The 22,872-nt window shown below is 46.0% G+C and overlaps 1 protein-coding gene across 1 annotated transcript in view; it reads right to left on the minus strand.

Annotated features, from left to right (window-relative positions):
• The window catches only part of RHBDF1 (rhomboid 5 homolog 1), a 236,502-nt gene extending 214,379 nt beyond the window's left edge, over positions 1 to 22,123 (minus strand). Inside the window, exon 1 of the mRNA XM_069733937.1 lies at positions 21,900 to 22,123. The gene's annotated coding sequence lies outside the window, so the exon portion shown is untranslated. The remainder of the gene's footprint in view (positions 1 to 21,899) is intronic.
• Between the last annotated feature and the right edge of the window lie 749 nt (positions 22,124 to 22,872).

Below are 22,872 nucleotides of genomic sequence, written 5' to 3' on the forward strand. Positions count from 1 at the left end.
GTTGTAACCTTGGCCTGATCTGTGCGTTGCCACAATTCTGTCTCTGAGCTCCTTGGCCAGTTCCTTTGACCTCATGATCCTCATTTGGTCTGACATGCTCTGTGAGCTGTGAGGTCTTATATAGACAGGTGTGTGCCTTTCCAAATCAAGTCCTATCAGTTTAATTAAACACAGCTGGACTCCAATGAAGGAGTAGAACCATCTCAAGGAGGATCACAAGGAAATGGACAGCATTGGACTTAAACGAGTGTCTGAGCAAAGGGTCTGAATACTTATGACCATGGGATATTTCAGTTTTTCTGTTTTATTAAATTACCAAAAATTTCTACATTCCTGTTTTTTTCAGCCAAGATGGGGTGCAGAGTGTACATTAATCAGAAAAAAATGAAGATGTTTGAATTTACCAAATTGCTGCAATAAAACAAAAAGTGAAAAATTTAAAGGGGTCTGAATACTTTCCGTACCCACTATGTATACAGGATACTATGTGAGTGGTGTATATTACACAATGACTACAGACATCAGATATTACACCAGTCACATATCCAGTATATACCATCAGATGTCTGTACACGTAGTATATTACATACAGTATACAGGATATGTGACTGGTGGGTGATATGTCTACAAACATCAGATGTCATATACAGGATAGTATGTGACTGGTATACTCTATCTTATACTACGAGTACAGACATCAGGTGTTTGACCATCACATACAATATTATCTACTATATAACATCTGATGTCTATACACATAGTATAAGGGTATGTTTGGTCAGGAAACGTAGCGCTTTGGACGCAGCGGATACCCCGCTCCGCCCAAAGTGCTGCCCCCCTTTGTACGCGTGGTGATTCCGCCTGTGTTCATTGAGCGCATGCGGAATCACCGCATCCTGTACATAGAGTGGGTTATTTATCTTGCGGAGAGGGAGCGTCTCCGCAAGATAAATAGACATGCTGCGGTCTAGAAAGACGCGCCGCATGTGCGTAAATGCAGGGCCGCCAGATGCGTCCCTGCACGCATAGTGGAGATGGAATTTCATAAAATCTCCTCCACTATGCTGTAATATCTGGACGCTGCGGATACACACAGCAAATCCTGATGTATTATGCCACGTGGAAACATGCCCTTACACATACAGGATAATATATTACTGAAATACAAACATCAGATGTTATACAGTATACACATGTGTATGTGTTTAGATACGTGTACATGACAGTGTGTATACTGTATAACATCTCATGTCTGTTTGCAAAGTATAAGGCCATGTTCACACTTGCGCATATTTGCCATGTTTTTTTCTGCGCAGATTTGTTAACAAAACCTGAAGCAAAACCTGATGCCAGCAAAGTGAACGAGAAACTTGAAGTGTCCTGCAGATGTTGAGTATTCTTGACTTAGTTCACACAGGGCGTTTTTGCAATGTATGTTATTGTTGATGCTTTTCTTATGCAAATTTTCAGCTGCATTTTACAGAACCAGCAAAGTCTATAAGATTTCAGAAATCTCATGCACACATTGGTTTTTTGTCATCAGGATTTTGTGCTTTGCATGTTTTTTTTGCACAATGGAGCATGTTACTTTCACCATTTGTTTACCCACTGAAATGAATGGGTGGTGAAAAAATGCTGACAAAACACACCAAAAACTCAGGTATCAGGTTTTGCTGCGTTTTTGTGCCAAAACCCTGATTCTATAGAATAGGACTTTTTTTTTTCAACACTAAACTTTATCAGCATGCACAAGAGACAAATCTGGCATGCCAAAACCGCAGCAAAAACCTCATAAAAAACACAGCAAAAACATGCGAGAAAAACAAACTTTTTTCTGCATCTTCTTTCCTGCCAAGAGATCAGGTTTTGCTGCAGAAAAACCGCATAGTGTGAACTTACCCTTTCAGATTTGGTGCAGAGAATAATCTGCAGCATGTCAATTCTCTGTGCATTTTTCCCTGTGTTTTTCACCATTGACTTCACAATCAGTTAAAAACGCAAGGATAAAAAATACCGGTTTTATAGCTGTGTGTTTCCTGCCAAGAAAGACTGAAATTTTACTTTGTGCACATACCCCAAGGGTGTGTCCACAGTATTTGGTGCAGAAATTTCTGCCCCATTTCTGTCTTTCTTTGCAAGAAAAAGGCTGCATATAGTAGTTTTTGAGGTGTTTTTACATGCAATTTTATTGCAGATTTTTCCCCACTTATTAGGCCGGGATCACACACAACGAGATACGGCCGAGTCTCGCAGGTTAAAACCAAGCTCTGGCACCGGGACTACAGAGCGGAGCGTGCAGCCGCATAGCAATACATGGAGCCACACGCTCCGCTCTAGAGTGCCGGTGCCAGAGCTTGTTTTTAACCTGTGAGACTCGGCCATATCTCGCTGTAGTGTGATCCTGGCCTGAGGGCAGTCTCACACGTCCAGATAATTCCGTGTGCCGGTGCATTTCTGTGGCACATCAGTGTGGCACACGTGTGGTACACGTGTGCCCACTGGGTACCACACGCACCGTGCAGGAGACAGCGCTAAAGTTTAGCTGTCCCCTGCATCTGGTGCTGAAGACGCGATTCATATCTTCCCTGCAGCAACGTTTGCTGTAGAGAAGATATGAATAATCATGTTTCAAATAAAGATCCACGGACCCATTGACTTTAATGGGTCCGTGTAATCCGTGCGCTCCCACGAACACTGACATGTCTCCGTGTTTGGCACACGGAGACACGGTCCGCAAAAAATCAATGACATCTCCACAGATGCATTGATTTCACTGTGTCTACGTGTGTCAGTGGCTCCGGTACGTGAGGAAACTGTCACCTCACGTACCGGAGCCACTGACGTGTGAAACAGGCCTTAAGGTACCTTCACACTGAGCGACGCTGCAGCGATACCGACAACGATGTCGATCGCTGCAGCGTCGCTGTTTGGTCGCTGGAGAGCTGTCACACAGACAGCTCTCCAGCGACCAACTATGCCGGTAACCAGGGTAAACATCGGGTTACTAAGCGCAGGGCTGCGCTTAGTAACCCGATGTTTACCCTGGTTACCAGCGTAAAAGTAAAAAAAAAACAAACACTACATACTTACCTTCCGCTGTCTGTCTCCGGCGCTGTGCTTCTCTGCACTGTGTAAGCACAGCGGCCGGAAAGCACAGCAGTGACGTCACCCCTCTGCTTTCCGGCTGGCCGGCGCTCACAGCCAGTGCAGAGAAGCAGAGCGCCGGAGGACAGACAGCGGAAGGTAAGTATGTAGTGTTTGTTTTTTGTAACTTTTACGCTGGTAACCAGGGTAAACATCGGGTTACTAAGCGCGGCCCTGCGCTTAGTAACCCGATGTTTACCCTGGTTACCAGTGAAGACATCGCTGATTCGGCGTCACACACGCCGATTCAGCGATGTCTGCAGGGAGTCCAGCGACGAAATAAAGTTCTGGACTTTCTGCAGCGACCAACGATCTCCCAGCAGGATCCTGATCGCTGCTGCCTGTCAAACTGAACGATATCGCTATCCAGGACGCTGAAACGTCACGTATCGCTAGCGATATCGTTCAGTGTGACGGTACCTTTAGTCTGAGTGAAATCTGCAGCAAAGGCACTGATAAAAGTGACATGCTGAAGATTTACATCTCTACCAAATCTGCAAGGAAAAATTATAAGTAATGTTTGCACAAGACATCAGCATTCTCAGTCACTTGCTGGCATTAGGAATCCCTTTAGGTTTGGTGACAAATCTGTGCAGAAAAATCTGCGACAATCTGCAGCGTGTGAACAGGCCCTAACACATACAACATAACATATAACTGGCATTTGATATACTGTATAAGGCAAAGTTCACATTAGCGTTTGAGTCCACAGCGTGGTGCCGCGGACTTCTCTCCTTAAGCTCCGCCTACTTCCACATGCGTCCTGTGTACCTATCTTTAACATTGTGTATGCAGGGACATGTGTTGTATGCGGTGCGTCCTTGTGCGACGCTTTGACGTGCCTGCCAAACGCAACATGTTGCATTTTCTTGCGTTCTAAGGGGACGTCAAAATGATGCATGCGGATGCATCCACATACAATGTATGTCCCTGCGTACACAATGTTAAAGATAGGTACGCAGGACGCATGTGGAAGTAGGCGGAGCTTAAGGAAAGAAGTCCGCAGCACCACGCTGGGGACTCAAACGCTAATGTGAACTTTGCCTTATACAGTATACGCATTTCTGTATGTATAATACAGATGTAGGATAGTGTGTACACGGTATAACCTCTGATCTCTGTATTATTTTTTGTACCAGGCTCCGGCTGGATCAGTCCAGGGCAGGATTCAGTATTGTGTCTCTGGTCACTCTCAGGTACAGGGATGGAGATTTATTGCAGGAGATTGAACTTTCCTGCAGAGCTGGTGACCCTGGAGCTGATAACCTGTCACTAACAGGGGACCCTGAAAGTTCACTCTCCTGCAATAAATCTCAGTGATCAGCAGAGCAGCCGCTAACTCTACACAGGAGCGGCCCTAGACTTATCAGCGTCCCCCTCCTCACCACACAGCTCTACAGCACTCACCATCAGCAGACCTCCTGTCTGAGCCGCCAACAAGCTCCTCTCCGGCCGGATGAAGATACAGCCGCGCTCCCCCACTTCAGCAGAGCAGACGGCCGCACACAGGGAGCTGTGTCTGCGTCTGTGTCTGCTCCACTGTGATGCCGCCTGCACAAATAAAACAAGGTGGCCCCCTGGCGGCCTTAATCAGCTGCTTAGTGACCGGCCCAGTGGGCAAATGCCCCTCTTCCACCTGGCCCAGTCCGCCCCTGTATGCAGTTTTGTAAAGGAGTCAAAATATTCCCTGAAATACTCTGACTGTGCAATTAAGGGGGGCTTCTCTTAAAAAAAAATGTTTTTTGTGCCCTCAAATGACAAATGAGAACTACTTAAAGGTAATGATAACATATGGGGGCCAAAAGAACCTTGGACCATCTGATGGTCAAAGGAGGTGCACAAGGAGCTTTGCTGGCTTATGGGGATGAGTGGATCGATTTTGGGGGATTGACGTAATAATGTTGCAACAGCTCTGACAAATAAAATGCCACTGCTGATTTGGGACCCCCATAGTCATTACAACAGGGGTCCGTAGTCCCAAGACTGCAAGTAGATATTTGAATAGAATTGAGGACAATGATGCATCCTGCACTTCCATTCACCATCTGTGGGGGAGCGTGCCATCTATGGGATGGCCTGACGTGATGATGACCACCTGAGCAGTCACTGGGGCAGAGCGGGAAAATGGAACAATTCTAAGGACAAGTATATAGAGAAATATTTTAATTTGGACACTGCAATTTTATTTTTTGTATCCTCGGAAAACCCCATTATTCAGTGAAAGAACTGTCGTGTGTGTTGGGAACAGAACCTGCTTTGTGACAGCCGGGCAGTAACTGGGAGCAGACTGGCTCCAGCTATCTGTCTCATGAGAAATTCTTGAGAAACCAGACACACACCCAGTGTACAGTGCAACTACTGAATTTACATGTTCTCTAAATTCTTCTTGCAGTGATGCAGAACTATGCATATGCCTGAAACCTTCTATACATCCAGAGAGATCAGATCTAACTTTCCAGCTACAGCTTAGGTACAAGGAGGAATATAGCGTGAGGAGGACATAGTCACATCTTTGGTTGTTCGAAAGTTTCTGGGCTGTTCCATCAGTTCCTAACTTCTAATGAGAAGGCTCCCAGTCACTTTGCGTGTTGTGACAGAGCAGATTCTATGGCACAAGAAGAAACTTTCTTTCATGAGAACATGGGAGTGTTCTCCTCAACTACTGAGCACATTACCGATTGCCAATCTGATGGGAGTGATCTTCCGCAGGTCACGGCTACACTGACAGCAGATGGCCACGGATAGACAATTGTAAGAGGATTCTGTCAATAAAACCACAGCCAGAAAATGTCAAAGGGAAGATCATTTACATATTCCAGGACAGAAGGGGACAAATTAAAGGGGTATTCCCACAAAAAAAAGGTAATTTTAAATCAACAGATCTTTGAATAATAATAATTTCCACAATTGGATGTGTTTAAAGGGACTCTGTCACCTGAATTTGGCGGGACTGGTTTTGGGTCATATGGGCGGAGTTATCGGGTGTTTGATTCACCCTTTCCTTACCCGCTGGCTGCATGCTGGCTGCAATATTGGATTGAAGTTCATTCTCTGTCCTCCATAGTACACGCCTGCGCAAAGCAATCTTGCCTTGTGCAGGCGTGTACTATGGAGGACAGATAATGAACTTCAATCCAATATTGCAGCCAGCATGCAGCCAGCGGGTAAGGAAAGGGTGAATCAAACACCCGAAAACTCCGCCCATATGACCCAAAACCAGTCCCGCCAAATTCAGGTGACAGGTTCCCTTTAAATAAAATGTACCTGTGCTGAGATAATCTTATAAATGTGCCACTGCTGTGTACTGTGTAATGTCTGTGTCTGACCGTACAGGAACATGGTCTGATCATACCACAGCTACTGGGCAGGGGAGGAAGAAAAAGAATATACAGACAGGACAGCACGGGATCACAATGGATTCATTCTTCCAGGTAACAGGCAGAGAAATGTTTTGCCTCACAAAAAGCAGCAGAAACAATCCTATGATGTAATGACTACATACTCTCTTTTGCTTCCTCCCCTGCCCAGGAGATGTGGTATGATCAGACCATGCTCCTGCATGGTCAGACACAACCATTACACAGCAGGGGAACATTTATAAGATTATCTCAGCACAGGAACATTTTTTTTTTTTAAAACACACTGTATTGTTGAACTTATTTTTATGCCAAAATCTATTAATTAAAATGTACTTTGTTTGAGGGAAAACCCTTTAAGACCTTCCCGACATGTGTCGTATATGTACGGCGCCGTGGGAGCTGAGTTTCCACGAACCGCCGTACATTTACTTCTTCATTATTGAGTGGGCTCACGCTGAAACCAAATGTGGGTGTCAACTCTATATGAGAGATGACACCCTGCAGCAATGCCCATGATCAGTGCTAGCACCAATTGTGGGCATTTAACTGGGCATTTAACCCCTCTGGTGCCGCTGTTAAAAGTGACAGCGACATCATTGGGTATCACAGAGGGAGGGAGCTCCCTCTCTGCGCCCATCGACACAACGTGATTGAGCCATCTGTGCCGACGGTCTCCATGGTGACCCCAGGACGAAAAATGGTTGCGTGTTCACCCAGGGAAGGAGGTCCATAAGAGCGGGAGGTAACACGCCTCCTCCCTGCCTGCAATGCACAGATCTAATGCCCTGCAATGCAAAAGCATTGCAGAGTATTAGATCAGCTATCAGGACAGGGAAAGTTCATATCCTATTCTGGGACAATGTAAAAAAAAAAAGTTTGGACACACCTCATTTAAAGATTGTTATTGTTCTGTATTTTCATGACTATGAAAATTGTACATTCACACTGAAGGCATCGAAACTATGAATTCACACATGTGGAATTATATACTTAACAGAAAAAGTGTGAAACAACTGAAATTATGTCTTATATTCTAGGTTCTTCAAAGTAGCCACCTTTTGCTTTGATGACTGCTTTGCACACTCTTGGCATTCTCTTGATGAGCTTCAAGAGGTAGTCACTGGAAATGGTCTTCCAACATGGCGTTCCCAGAGATGCTTAGCACTTGTTGGCCCTTTTGCCTTCACTCTGCGGTCCAGCTCACCCCAAACCATCTCGATTGGGTTCAGGTCTGGTGACTGTGGAGGCCAGGTCATCTGGCGTAGCACCCCATCACTCTCCTTCTTGGTCAAATAGCCCTTACACAGCCTGGAGGTGTGTTTGGGGTCATTGTCCTGTTGAAAAATAAATGATGGTCCAACTAAACGCAAACCGGATGGAATAGCATGCCGCTGCAAGATGCTGTGGTAGCCATGCTGGTTCAGTATGCCTTCAATTTTGAGACATAATACATAAGAGATATAAGACATAATTTCAGTTGTTTCACACTTTTTTGTTAAGTATATAATTCCACATGTGTTAATTCATAGTTTTGATACCTTCAGTGTGAATGTACAACTTTCATAGTCATGAAAATACAGAAAAATCTTTAAATGAGAAGGTGTGTCCAAACTTTCGGTCTGTATATATATATCCATCCAATAAATATATTTATGTAAAAATAAAAAAGGACCAATAAAACTGTTCCACTAGTTAACCCCTTCAGTGAACACCGTAAAAAAAATAAAAAAAAATAGGCAAAAACAATGCTTCACATATTGCCCAACAAAAAGTGGAATAAAACGCAATTAAAAAGATGAATTTAAAAAAATAAATGGTATCTCTGAAAATGTCAACTTGTCCCCCAGAATACAAGCCACCATACAGCTTCATCAGCAGAAAAATAAAAAAGCTATAGCTTTCAGGATAAAGCGATGAAAACAATTATTTTTTTCTGTAAAATAGTTTTTATTGTGTAAGAGGCAAAACATTAAAAAAACTATATAAATGTGGCATCGCTGTAATCGTTCTGACCTGAAGAATAAAGTTGCCTTAACGATTTTACCACAAGCAGAACAGCATAAAAAACGATTCCTGAATTGCTGAATTTTGCGTAATTTTGTCTCCCAAAAATCGGAAATAAATGTCATATGCTTGAAAATGGTACTAACATGAAGGCCACCTCATCCCTCAAAAAACAAGCACTCACACAACTCTGTTGGCAGAAATATGGACGAATTATAGCTCTCTAAATATGGGGATGCATAAATGTATTTCTATGCAGCCGCAAGCTCCGGTCCCGAGTGCCAGCAGCAGTGCCGGGTATTGATGCGCGAGTTTTTCGTATTGCACTTGAAAGTGTGACTCCGGCCTTAGCGCCCGCATGTTTGCCATTTCGGTAGTGATGAGAGCCCGCCTAATTTACAGGTGCATCAGCTATGCACCACAACGTACCTGGGCACTACAACATACTGGTGACTACAACTTACTGGGCACTATAATGGCAGTTTGCAATTTTCGCTCAACAACATCCACTATTGCTGGTTTTTGGAAAACACCCATGGAGTAAAAATCATCACTACATCTGTAGATAAATTCCCACAGAGGTATAATTTTCAAACTGGGGTCACTTGCACAGGGATTCTGCTCTTCTAGCACTTAGGGGCTCTGAATATGGAGTCTGCACACTATTCTAGGAAAATCTGCACTCCAGGAGGCAAATATCACTCCGTCTTTCCCAAGTCTCGCCGTGTGGCTAAGCAGTACTGTACAGCCACATATGGGGTATTTCTACAGTCAGCAAAAATTGTGGGATAGATTTTGATGCCATGTTACCCATTACAGTGTGAATATGTAAAATTTGGGGCTTCCATTGTGAGCTTTGCACTGTGCCTCAAAAGTAGTTTTCCCCCACATATGGGGAATCGGTGTGCTCAGGAGAAATTGCACAACAAATTTTGTGGTCTGTTTTCTGCTGTTACTCTTGTGAAAATAAAAAAAATGGGTCTAGATTAAAATTTTGTGAAAAAAAGTTAAATGTTCATTTTTTTCTTCCACATTGCTTCAGTTCCTGTGAAGCACCTGAAGGGTTAATAAACTTCTTGAATATGGTTTTGAGCACCTTGAGGGGTGCAGTTTTTAGAATAGTGTCAATCTGGGGTATTTTCTGTCATATAGTCCTCTCAAGGTCACTTCAAATGTGATGTGGTTCCTAAAAAAATGGTTTTGAAAATGTTGTAAAAATGAGAAATTGCTGGTAAACTTAGCTTTAACCCTTCCAACTTCCTAACAACAAAAAAATTATGTTTCAAAAATTGTGCTGATGTAAAGTACATGTGTAGGAAATGTTTTTTATTAACTATTTTGTGCGACGTAACTCTCTGATTTAAGGGGCTAAAAATTAAAAGTTTTAAAATTGCAAAATTTTCCAATTTTTTTTTTTTACAAATAAACGCAAGTCATATTGAATAGACTAGTCCTCCCCTGGACAGCAGACTAGTCCTCCCCTGGACAGCAGACTAGTCCTCCCCTGGACAGCAGACTAGTCCTCCCCTGGACAGCAGACTAGTCCTCCCCTGGACAGCAGACTAGTCCTCCCCTGGACAGCAGACTAGTCCTCCCCTGGACAGCAGACTAGTCCTCCCCTGGACAGCAGACTAGTCCTCCCCTGGACAGCAGACCAGTCCTCCCCTGGATAGCAGACCAGTCCTCCCCTGGACAGCAGACCAGTCCTCCCCTGGACAGCAGACCAGTCCTCCCCTGGACAGCAGACTAGTCCTCCCCTGGACAGCAGACTAGTGCTCCACTGGACAGCAGACTAGTCCTCCCCTGGACAGCAGACCAGTCCTCCCCTGGACAGCAGACCAGTCCTCCCCTGGACAGCAGACTAGTGCTCCCCTGGACAGCAGACTAGTGCTCCCCTGGATAGCAGACTAGTGCTCCCCTGGATAGCAGACTAGTGCTCCCCTGGACAGCAGACTAGTCCTCCCCTGGATAGCAGACTAGTGCTCCCCTGGATAGCAGACTAGTGCTCCCCTGGATAGCAGACTAGTCCTCCCCTGGATAGCAGACTAGTCCTCCCCTGGATAGCAGACTAGTCCTCCCCTGGATAGCAGACTAGTCCTCCCCTGGATAGCTTTTCCCACCACCACTCCAGGAAATTGCCCAGTATCTCCTATGTTCACATGATGATGAGGGAGAGACCGGTCATTCACCTGCTGTAGTGCTGAGAAGAGCTGTCCAGGGGCAGAACCGGACCAGTCTAATCACCGGCTATTGTACCCATCGGAATCTTCTAACTATATTTTCTCTGAAATGTCAGAGTTTGATCAAAGAGTCAGCATGGTGTGATCCAATTTTCTAGAGTGTGGAGAAGATGGAAAAAAATGTCCATGTTCCCCATTCTGTCAGCCCATGAAAATTGGACCACACTTGAATGTCATCTGATTAGCATGACTGAGTGCAATCCGATTTATGGATGCCAATCGTGCATACCATTACTTTTTTTTTTATGAAAAAAGATCGGACATATGCACAGCCCCATAGAATGAAGAGCCATTAGGAGAAGTCATTAATATCAGATTGGTGGTGCTCTGACACCTGGAGCCTCCACTGGCCAGATGTCACCAGGTTTTAAGTCTGAACCCCGCAGTGGCCTTTTTCTGGTACTGCAGCTCAGCACCTACTGAAGTGAAGACTCAGCATCTGACATAAGAATCCTCACTCACCCTAATAAAAAATAATAAACAGAATTATTTACAACTCTGTGATGGAGGAGGGCACGCGTTGATGGAGGGCATGCCATGAGGAGGGCATGCGATGGAGGAGGGCACGCCATGGAGGAGGGCACGCCATGGAGGAGGGCATGACAGAACTGCTGCACAGCTGATCTTTCCTTTTTTCTGCACTGGTTTTGTCACGTTTTGACATATTTCTGACAGTCCAGTTGCTAGGGACACCCTGCCTAATAACCACAGTAGCCCTCTAGCTGGCCAGAATCATCTACAATACAACCCATGGTGGTCTCTGCCAGGACCCCCAGTCACCTGGCAGCTGAAGCCACTGCCTGGATGCAGGGTTAGGGACGCCATCACTTCACAGCAGGATCTGATTGGTTAATAGCACGTCTTTATTTTATAACAATCGCTTCTCTCTGCCAAATTTTATTCTGGAAAACCCCTTTTTATCTTTTTAAACAGTTGCCAGGACACACAGGATTATACACGAATGTTACTTCATTGTAAAACATGAATGTTACACAAAATACAGAGATCACACTATATACTTGTGTCACCACAAAGTGTAAAGATGAAGAATTCTTCACCAAAGTGAAACTAATTGTCTGAGCAATGATAAAGCCTGCTCACATGGTGTCCAGGCCAAAGTCAGTGTGAGGAGCATGTGCCGCACACAAGAAGAGGAAATATTCAGCCCAAATGGTAAACTGGATGGTGGCCCGATTCTAACGCATCGGGTATTCTAAAATATGCATGTCCACGTAGTATATTGCACAGCCCACGTAGTATATTGCCCAACCACGTAGTATATTGCCCAGCGACGTAGTATATTGCCCAGTCACGTAGTATATTGCCCAACCACGTAGTATATTGCCCAACCACGTAGTATATTGCCCAACCACGTAGTATATTGCCCAGCGACGTAGTATATTGGCCAGTCACGTAGTATATTGGCCAGCCATGTAGTATATTGCCCAGTCACGTACTATATTGCCCAGTCACGTACTATATTGCCCAGCCACGTAGTATATTGCCCAGCCACGTAGTATATTGCCCAGCCACGTAGTATATTGCTCAGCCACGTAGTATATTGCCCAGCCACGTAGTATATTGCCCAGTCACATAGTATATTGCCCAGCTACGTAGTATATTGCCCAGTCACGTAGTATATTGCCCAGCGACGTAGTATATTGCCCAACCACGTAGTATATTGCCCAGTCACGTAGTATATTGCCCAGCGACGTAGTATATTGCCCAACCACGTAGTATATTGCCCAACCACGTAGTATATTGCCCAGCCACGTAGTATATTGCCCAGTGACGTAGTATACAGCACAGAGCCACGTAGTATATTGCACAGCGACGTAGTATACAGCACAGAGCCACGTAGTATATTGCCCAGTCACGTAGTATATTGCCCAGCTACGTAATATATTGCCCAGCCACGCATGTCACTGGTTAAAAAATAAAAAATAAACATATACTTACCTTCCGAGGGAGCCCTGTAGTTATGTCGCCTGTGTGCCGTGGACTCGGCAGCTTATGGTCCCAGGGTTGGTAGCGACGTTCCTGTGATGACGTCGCGGTCACATGACCGCGACGTCATGGCAGGTTCTTCTCGGGCAGGCGCGCAGGACATGTGATGAGGTCGCGGTCACATGACCGTGACATCATGGCAGGTCCTTGTCGCATACCATCCTTGTCACCGCAACCTGCCGCTTGCATGGAGCGGTTACCAGAGCGTCGTGAGGAGCGGGAAAGGCGGCGGAAGTTGAGTATATAATGATTTTTTATTTTTTTTATTATTTTTAACAATAGATCCTTTTACTATTGACGCTGCATAGCCAGCATCAATAGTAAAAAGTTGGGGACACACAGGGTTAATAGCGGCAGTAATGGAGTGAGTTACCCGCGGCATAACGCGGTCCGTTATCGCTGGCATTAACCCTGTGTGAGCGGTGACTGCGGGGAGTATGGAGCGGGCGCCGGGCGCTGACTGCAGGAGAGTAGGGAGGGACTAATCGGACTGTGGCTGTCGCCGATTGATCGCGGCAGCCATGACAGGCGGCTGGCGAGACCAATCAGCGACTTGGATTCCATGACAGACAGAGGCCGCGACCAATGAATATCCGTGACAGACAGAAAGACAGACAGACAGAAGGACAGAAAGACGGAAGTGACCCTTAGACAATTATATAGTAGATAATGGTGCAGACCATGAGCACACACCAGGCCCCACGCACAGACATGTAGCACGTGTGCAGGGCTCCACATTACACACACAGACTCAGATCTGGAAACGGAGAAAAGTTCTGAAATGCAACTTCCCTGAGACAATTGTATACGGAGGGTGCAGGCTGAGCACCGGGACCACCACCAGCGGGAACACAGAGGGGTGGACATGGCTACTACTGATGAGCGAATATACTCGTTACTCAACATTTCCAGAGCACGCTCGGGTGACCTCCGAGTAACGAGTATATTCGCTCATCACTAATGGCTACGTAACATTCACAGCAACATGCCCAACAATGACAAGGTGACAACTGTCCATATAACCTGCGCTGCCTGCAGGCAGGAACTGGAACCACGACACCCAGAAACGGCACAAAGCCTGACTGTCTGTACTGTGCCATATACTGCATACACAGACACATCGGAGAGAACAGAGGCTTATGGCCACTTCTATCTGACTTGTAATGGTTGGGTATCGCTACCTAATGACTGTCGGCCGGTGGGGGCAATGTCATCCAGGCTCATTCATGCTCCCCTATGTCAATCACAATGATATAACGTAATTTGTGATTTAAATCGGGCGCTCAGTTGTAACTCCACAGTGTGTGTACATTTAGCCTGTGTTGTGTAACTGTATATGTGCGTAGATACATAGGGTATATGTGTCATATATATACGTGTATGCATGTGTGCGCATGTATATGTATAAATATGGTATACATGTCTATGTATGCATGTGTTCAGTGTAGGTATACTTTAGTATATTGTATATGTCTATATGTATGTGTGAGTATACACCAGTATATGCAGTGTACATTATATATGTATTTATATGGTGAGTATATATCATATTATTATTATTATTATTATTATTAATTGTTATAGCGCCATTTATTCCATGGCGCTTTACATGTGAGGAGGGGTATACATAATAAAAACAGGTACAATAATCTTAAACAATACAAGTCATAACTGGTACAGGAGTAGAGAGGACCATGCCCACGAAGGCTCACAATCTACAAGGGATGGGTGAGAATACAGTAGGTGAGGGTAGAGCTGGTCGTGCAGCGGTTTGGTCGATCGGTGGTTACTGCAGGTTGTAGGCTTGTCGTATATATATTTATGTGGAGTGAATGTCTATGTAAATATGTGAGTATACACCAGTATAGACAATGTATCGTATATTATATGTAAATGTGCCATGTATGTGTACATGTGAGCATACACCAGTATACAGCAGTATAAGCGCGTACATTATGTGTATATATGAGGACACACCAGTATACACCAGTATAAGCGTGTACATGTGAGAACACACCAGTATACAGCAGTATAAGCAGCGTACATTATAGGTGTACATACAGTGGTGTGCATATGACATGTGAGGACACCCCAGTACACACCAGTATGAGTAGCGTAGATTATATGTGTATATCAGTATGAGTAGCGTAGATTATATGTGTATATATGAGGACACGCCAGTATAAGCAGCGTACATTATATGTGTACATGTCAAGACACCCCAGTATACACCAGTATAAGAAGCGTACATTATATGTGTACATGTGAGGACACACCAATATACAGCAGTATAAGCAGCGTACATTATATGTGTACATGTGAGGACATACCAATATCGAGCAGTATAAGCAGTGTACATTATATGTGTAGATGTGAGGACACACCAGTATAAGCAGTGTACATTATATGTGAGGACACACCAATATAGAGCAGTATAAGCAGTGTACGTTATATGTGAGGACACACCAGTATACACCAGTATAAGCAGTGTACATGTGAGGACACACCAATATACAGCAGTATAAGCAGCATACATTATATGTGAGGACACACCAGTATACACCAGTATAAGCAGCGTACATTATATGTGTATATGTGAGGACACACCAATATACAGCAGTATAAGCAGCATACATTATATGTGAGGACACACCAGTATACACCAGTATAAGCAGCGTACATTATATGTGTATATGTGAGGACACACCAATATACAATAGTATAAGCAGCGTACATTATATGTGCATATGTGATGACACACCAGTACACACCAGTATGAGTAGCGTAGATTATATGTGTATATCAGTATGAGTAGCGTAGATTATATGTGTATATGTGATGACACACCAGTATACACCAGTATCAGCGCGTACATTATATGTGTATATGTGAGGACACACCAGTATACACCAGTATCAGCGCGTACATTATATGTGTATATGTGATGACACATCAGTATACACCAGTATCAGCGCGTACATTTTATGTGTATATTATTATTATTATTATTATTATTATTATTTTTTATTGTTATAGCGCCATTTATTCCATGGCGCTTTACATGTGAGGAGGGGTATACATAATGAAAACAAGTACAATAATTTTAAACAATACAAGTCATAACTGGTACAGGAGGAGAGAGGACCCTGCCCGCGAAGGCTCACAATCTACAAGGGATGGGTGAGGATACAGTAGGTGAGGGTAGAGATGGTCATGCAGCGGTTTGGTCGATCGGTGGTAGCTGCAGGTTGTAGCTTGTCTGAAGAGGTGGGTCTTCAGGTTCTTTTTGAAGGTTTCGATGATAGGCGAGAGTCTGATGTGTTGTGGTAGAGGGTTCCAGAGTAGGGGTGATATGTGATGACACATCAGTATACACCAGTATCAGCACGTACATTACATGTGAGGACACCCCAGTATACACCAGTATCAGCGCGTACATTATATGTGTACATGTGAGGACACACCAGTATACACCAGTATCAGCGCGTACGTTACATGTGAGGACACCCCAGTATACACCAGTATCAGCGCGTACATTATAGTGAGGACACCCCAGTATACACCAGTATCAGCACGTACATTACATGTGAGGACACCCCAGTATACACCAGTATCAGCGCGTACATTACATGTGAGGACACCCCAGTATACACCAGTATCAGCGCGTACATTACATGTGAGGACACCCCAGTATACACCAGTATCAGCGCGTACATTACATGTGAGGACACCCCAGTATACACCAGTATCAGCGCGTACGTTACATGTGAGGACACCCCAGTATACACCAGTATCAGCGCGTACGTTACATGTGAGGACACCCCAGTATACACCAGTATCAGCGCGTACGTTACATGTGAGGACACCCCAGTATACACCAGTATCAGCGCGTACGTTACATGTGAGGACACCCCAGTATACACCAGTATCAGCGCGTACATTATAGTGAGGACACCCCAGTATACACCAGTATCAGCGCGTACATTATATGTGAGGACACCCCAGTATACACCAGTATCAGCGCGTACATTACATGTGAGGACACCCCAGTATACACCAGTATCAGCGCGTACATTATAGTGATGACACCCCAGTATACACCAGTATTAGCGCGTACATTATAGTGATGACACCCCAGTATACACCAGTATCAGCGCGTAGATTATAGTGAGGACACACCAGTATACACCAGTATCAGCGCGTACATTATAGTGAGGACACACCAGTATACACCAGTATCAGCGCGTACATTATATGTGAGGACACCCCAGTATACACCAGTATCAGCGCGTACATTATAGCGAGGACACACCAGTATACACCAGTATCAGCGCGTACATTATAGTGATGACACCCCAGTATACACCAGTATCAGTGCGTACATTATATGTGAGGACACCCCAGTATACACCAGTATCAGTGCGTACATTATAGTGAGGACACCCCAGTATACACCAGTATCAGCGCATACATTATATGTGAGGACACCCCAGTATACACCAGTATCAGCGCGTACATTATAGTGAGGACACCCCAGTATACACCAGTATCAGCGCGTACATTACATGTGAGGACACCCCAGTATACACCAGTATCAGCGCGTACATTACATGTGAGGACACCCCAGTATACACCAGTATCAGCGCGTACATTACATGTGAGGACACCCCAGTATACACCAGTATCAGCGCGTACATTATAGTGAGGACACCCCAGTATACACCAGTATCAGCGCGTACATTATAGTGAGGACACCCCAGTATACACCAGTATCAGCGCGTACATTACATGTGAGGACACCCCAGTATACACCAGTATCAGCGCGTACATTACATGTGAGGACACCCCAGTATACACCAGTATCAGCGCGTACATTACATGTGAGGACACCCCAGTATACACCAGTATCAGCGCGTACATTATAGTGAGGACACCCCAGTATACACCAGTATCAGCGCGTACATTATAGTGAGGACACCCCAGTATACACCAGTATCAGCGCGTACATTATAGTGAGGACACCCCAGTATACACCAGTATCAGCGCGTACATTACATGTGAGGACACCCCAGTATACACCAGTATCAGCGCGTACATTATATGTGAGGACACCCCAGTATACACCAGTATCAGTGCGTACATTATAGTGAGGACACCCCAGTATACACCAGTATCAGCGCATACATTACATGTGAGGACACCCCAGTATACACCAGTATCAGCGCGTACATTATAGTGAGGACACACCAGTATACATCAGTATCAGTGCGTACATTATAGTGAGGACACCCCAGTATACACCAGTATCAGCGCGTACGTTACATGTGAGGACACCCCAGTATACACCAGTATCAGCGCATACATTATAGTGAGGACACCCCAGTATACACCAGTATCAGCGCGTACATTATAGTGAGGACACCCCAGTATACACCAGTATCAGCGCGTACATTATAGTGAGGACACCCCAGTATACACCAGTATCAGCGCGTACATTATAGTGAGGACACCCCAGTATACACCAGTATCAGCGCGTACATTATAGTGAGGACACCCCAGTATACACCAGTATCAGCGCGTACATTACATGTGAGGACACCCCAGTATACACCAGTATCAGCGAGTACATTATAGTGAGGACACCCCAGTATACACCAGTATCAGCGCGTACATTATAGTGAGGACACCCCAGTATACACCAGTATCAGCGCGTACATTACATGTGAGGACACCCCAGTATACACCAGTATCAGCGCGTACATTATAGTGAGGACACCCCAGTATACACCAGCATCAGCGCGTACATTACATGTGAGGACACCCCAGTATACACCAGTATCAGCGCGTACATTATAGTGAGGACACCCCAGTATACACCAGTATCAGCGCGTACATTATAGTGAGGACACCCCAGTATACACCAGTATCAGCGCGTACATTATAGTGAGGACACCCCAGTATACACCAGTATCAGCGCGTACATTATAGTGAGGACACCCCAGTATACACCAGTATCAGCGCGTACATTATAGTGAGGACACCCCAGTATACACCAGTATCAGCGCGTACATTATAGTGAGGACACCCCAGTATACACCAGTATCAGCGCGTACATTACATGTGAGGACACCCCAGTATACACCAGTATCAGCGCGTACATTATAGTGAGGACACCCCAGTATACACCAGTATCAGCGCGTACATTACATGTGAGGACACCCCAGTATACACCAGTATCAGCGCGTACATTATAGTGAGGACACCCCAGTATACACCAGTATCAGCGCATACATTACATGTGAGGACACCCCAGTATACACCAGTATCAGCGCGTACATTATAGTGAGGACACCCCAGTATACACCAGTATCAGCGCGTACATTATAGTGAGGACACCCCAGTATACACCAGTATCAGCGCGTACATTACATGTGAGGACACACCAGTATACACCAGTATCAGCGCGTACATTATAGTGAGGACACCCCAGTATACACCAGTATCAGCACGTACATTACATGTGAGGACACACCAGTATACATCAGTATCAGTGCGTACATTATAGTGAGGACACCCCAGTATACACCAGTATCAGCGCGTACGTTACATGTGAGGACACCCCAGTATACACCAGTATCAGCGCGTACATTATAGTGAGGACACCCCAGTATACACCAGTATCAGCGCGTACATTATAGTGAGGACACCCCAGTATACACCAGTATCAGCGCGTACATTACATGTGAGGACACACCAGTATACACCAGTATCAGCGCGTACATTATAGTGAGGACACCCCAGTATACACCAGTATCAGCACGTACATTACATGTGAGGACACCCCAGTATACACCAGTATCAGCGCGTACATTACATGTGAGGACACACCAGTATACACCAGTATCAGCGCGTACATTATAGTGAGGACACCCCAGTATACACCAGTATCAGCGCGTACATTATAGTGAGGACAACCCAGTATACACCAGTATCAGCGCGTACATTATAGTGAGGACACCCCAGTATACACCAGTATCAGCGCGTACATTACATGTGAGGACACCCCAGTATACACCAGTATCAGCGCATACATTACATGTGAGGACACCCCAGTATACACCAGTATCAGCGCGTACATTATAGTGAGGACACCCCAGTATACACCAGTATCAGCGCGTACATTACATGTGAGGACACCCCAGTATACACCAGTATCAGCGCGTACATTATAGTGAGGACACACCAGTATACACCAGTATCAGCACGTACATTATAGTGAGGACACCCCAGTATACACCAGTATCAGTGCATACATTACATGTGAGGACACCCCAGTATACACCAGTATCAGCGCGTACATTATAGTGAGGACACCCCAGTATACACCAGTATCAGCGCGTACATTACATGTGAGGACACCCCAGTATACACCAGTATCAGCGCGTACATTACATGTGAGGACACCCCAGTATACACCAGTATCAGCGCGTACATTACATGTGAGGACACCCCAGTATACACCAGTATCAGCGCGTACATTATAGTGAGGACACACCAGTATACACCAGTATCAGCGCGTACATTATAGTGAGGACACCCCAGTATACACCAGTATCAGCGCGTACATTACATGTGAGGACACCCCAGTATACACCAGTATCAGCGCGTACATTATAGTGAGGACACCCCAGTATACACCAGTATCAGCGCGTACATTATAGTGAGGACACCCCAGTATACACCAGTATCAGCGCGTACATTACATGTGAGGACACCCCAGTATACACCATTATCAGCGCGTACATTATAGTGAGGACACCCCAGTATACACCATTATCAGTGCATACATTATAGTCAGGACACCCCAGTATACACCAGTATCAGCGCGTACATTATAGTGAGGACACCCCAGTATACACCAGTATCAGCGCGGACATTATAGTGAGGACACCCCAGTATACACCAGTATCAGCGCGTACATTATAGTGAGGACACCCCAGTATACACCAGTATCAGCGCGTACATTATAGTGAGGACACCCCAGTATACACCAGTATCAGCGCGTACATTATAGTGAGGACACCCCAGTATACACCAGTATCAGCGCGTACATTATAGTGAGGACACCCCAGTATACACCAGTATCAGCGCGTACATTATAGTGAGGACACCCCAGTATACACCAGCATCAGCGCGTACATTACATGTGAGGACACCCCAGTATACACCAGTATCAGCGCATACATTATAGTGAGGACACCCCAGTATACACCAGTATCAGCGCGTACATTATAGTGAGGACACCCCAGTATACACCAGTATCAGCGCGTACATTATAGTGAGGACACCCCAGTATACACCAGTATCAGCGCGTACATTACATGTGAGGACACCCCAGTATACACCATTATCAGCGCGTACATTATAGTGAGGACACCCCAGTATACACCATTATCAGTGCATACATTATAGTCAGGACACCCCAGTATACACCAGTATCAGCGCGGACATTATAGTCAGGACACCCCAGTATACACCAGTATCAGCGCGTACATTATAGTGAGGACACCCCAGTATACACCAGTATCAGCGCGGACATTATAGTCAGGACACCCCAGTATACACCAGTATCAGCGCGTACATTATAGTGAGGACACCCCAGTATACACCAGTATCAGCGCGGACATTATAGTGAGGACACCCCAGTATACACCAGTATCAGCGCGTACATTATAGTGAGGACACCCCAGTATACACCAGTATCAGCGCGTACATTATAGTGAGGACACCCCAGTATACACCAGTATCAGCGCGTACATTATAGTGAGGACACCCCAGTATACACCAGTATCAGCGCGTACATTATAGTGAGGACACCCCAGTATACACCAGTATCAGCGCGTACATTATAGTGAGGACACCCCAGTATACACCAGTATCAGCGCGGACATTATAGTGAGGACACCCCAGTATACACCAGTATCAGCGCGTACATTATAGTGAGGACACCCCAGTATACACCAGTATCAGCGCGTACATTATAGTGAGGACACCCCAGTATACACCAGTATGGCCAGTCCACTGCCATTTCCCGTCCGGTCTCCCGGGTTTTGCCCCCGCTCCTCTCCTCGGTGCTGTCACTCACCAGTCACAGGGTCGTCCTCATCCTCCGGCAGGACGGACAGCGGCTCCGGGTTCCGCAGTGTAATCCCGGCAGTGTGTAATCCCGGCAGTGTGTACGGTGCTGACTGTCAGTCCCAGTCCCGGTCCCGGTCCCGGCGCTGGTAACTTTCTGCCGTGCACACAGTGCGGGGCGCAGGGACTCCCTCCACATCCACCTATCAGCGCCGGCAGCCGGGACTCGGACACGGGGCGGAGCCTCATAAATGTCACATTGTTACAGCAGCCTAACCAGTTCAGCGTGTCTGCGCTCCGCCAGTGCGTGCTGGCGCCAGCAGGGGGCGGCAGACGGCGAAAACTTCCCAAACTTTCCAGAGCAACTTTCCAGCCTGTAGTCTCCGTAGTGGCCCCGAGGGTGACATGAGCTCTAGGCGGGGACACTGGGACTGCCTGCAGCCACCAACCCAGCGGGGACAGCTGTCACTCGGCCCCGCAGAAGCTGCTCCTACACTGTTCATTGAGCTCCGCAATTTTGTGTAGGCCTCGCTGCTGTGACACACTAGGGCCCCACATCACTGTGTGAGGCCCCTGCGGGCTGTCATTACTGCGGGACACGACGGGTGGACAACGCCTCCTACCGACCCGAGGGGGGCGCACTTTGAAAAAAAAAAAGCTGAATGTCTGCGGTCGCCCGGCATCTTCGGTGGCCCCAGACGTTCCGCACAGTGATAGCCGGGCGATGTCAGTCACTGACGCTGTGCACGCTCTCTCTGTACTGTGCCCCCTCTCTGTACTGTGCCCCCTCTCTCTGTACTGTGCCCCCTCTCTCTGTACTGTGCCCCCTCTCTCTGTACTGTGCCCCCTCTCTGTACTGTGCCCCCCCTCTCTGTACTGTGCCCCCCCTCTCTGTACTGTGCCCCCTCTCTGTACTGTGCCCCCTCTCTCTGTACTGTGCCCCCTCTCTCTGTACTGTGCACCCCTCTCTCTGTACTGTGCCC

The sequence above is a fragment of the Ranitomeya imitator genome, chromosome 7 (assembly GCF_032444005.1).
Source record: "Ranitomeya imitator isolate aRanImi1 chromosome 7, aRanImi1.pri, whole genome shotgun sequence".
NCBI lineage: Eukaryota > Metazoa > Chordata > Amphibia > Anura > Dendrobatidae > Ranitomeya > Ranitomeya imitator.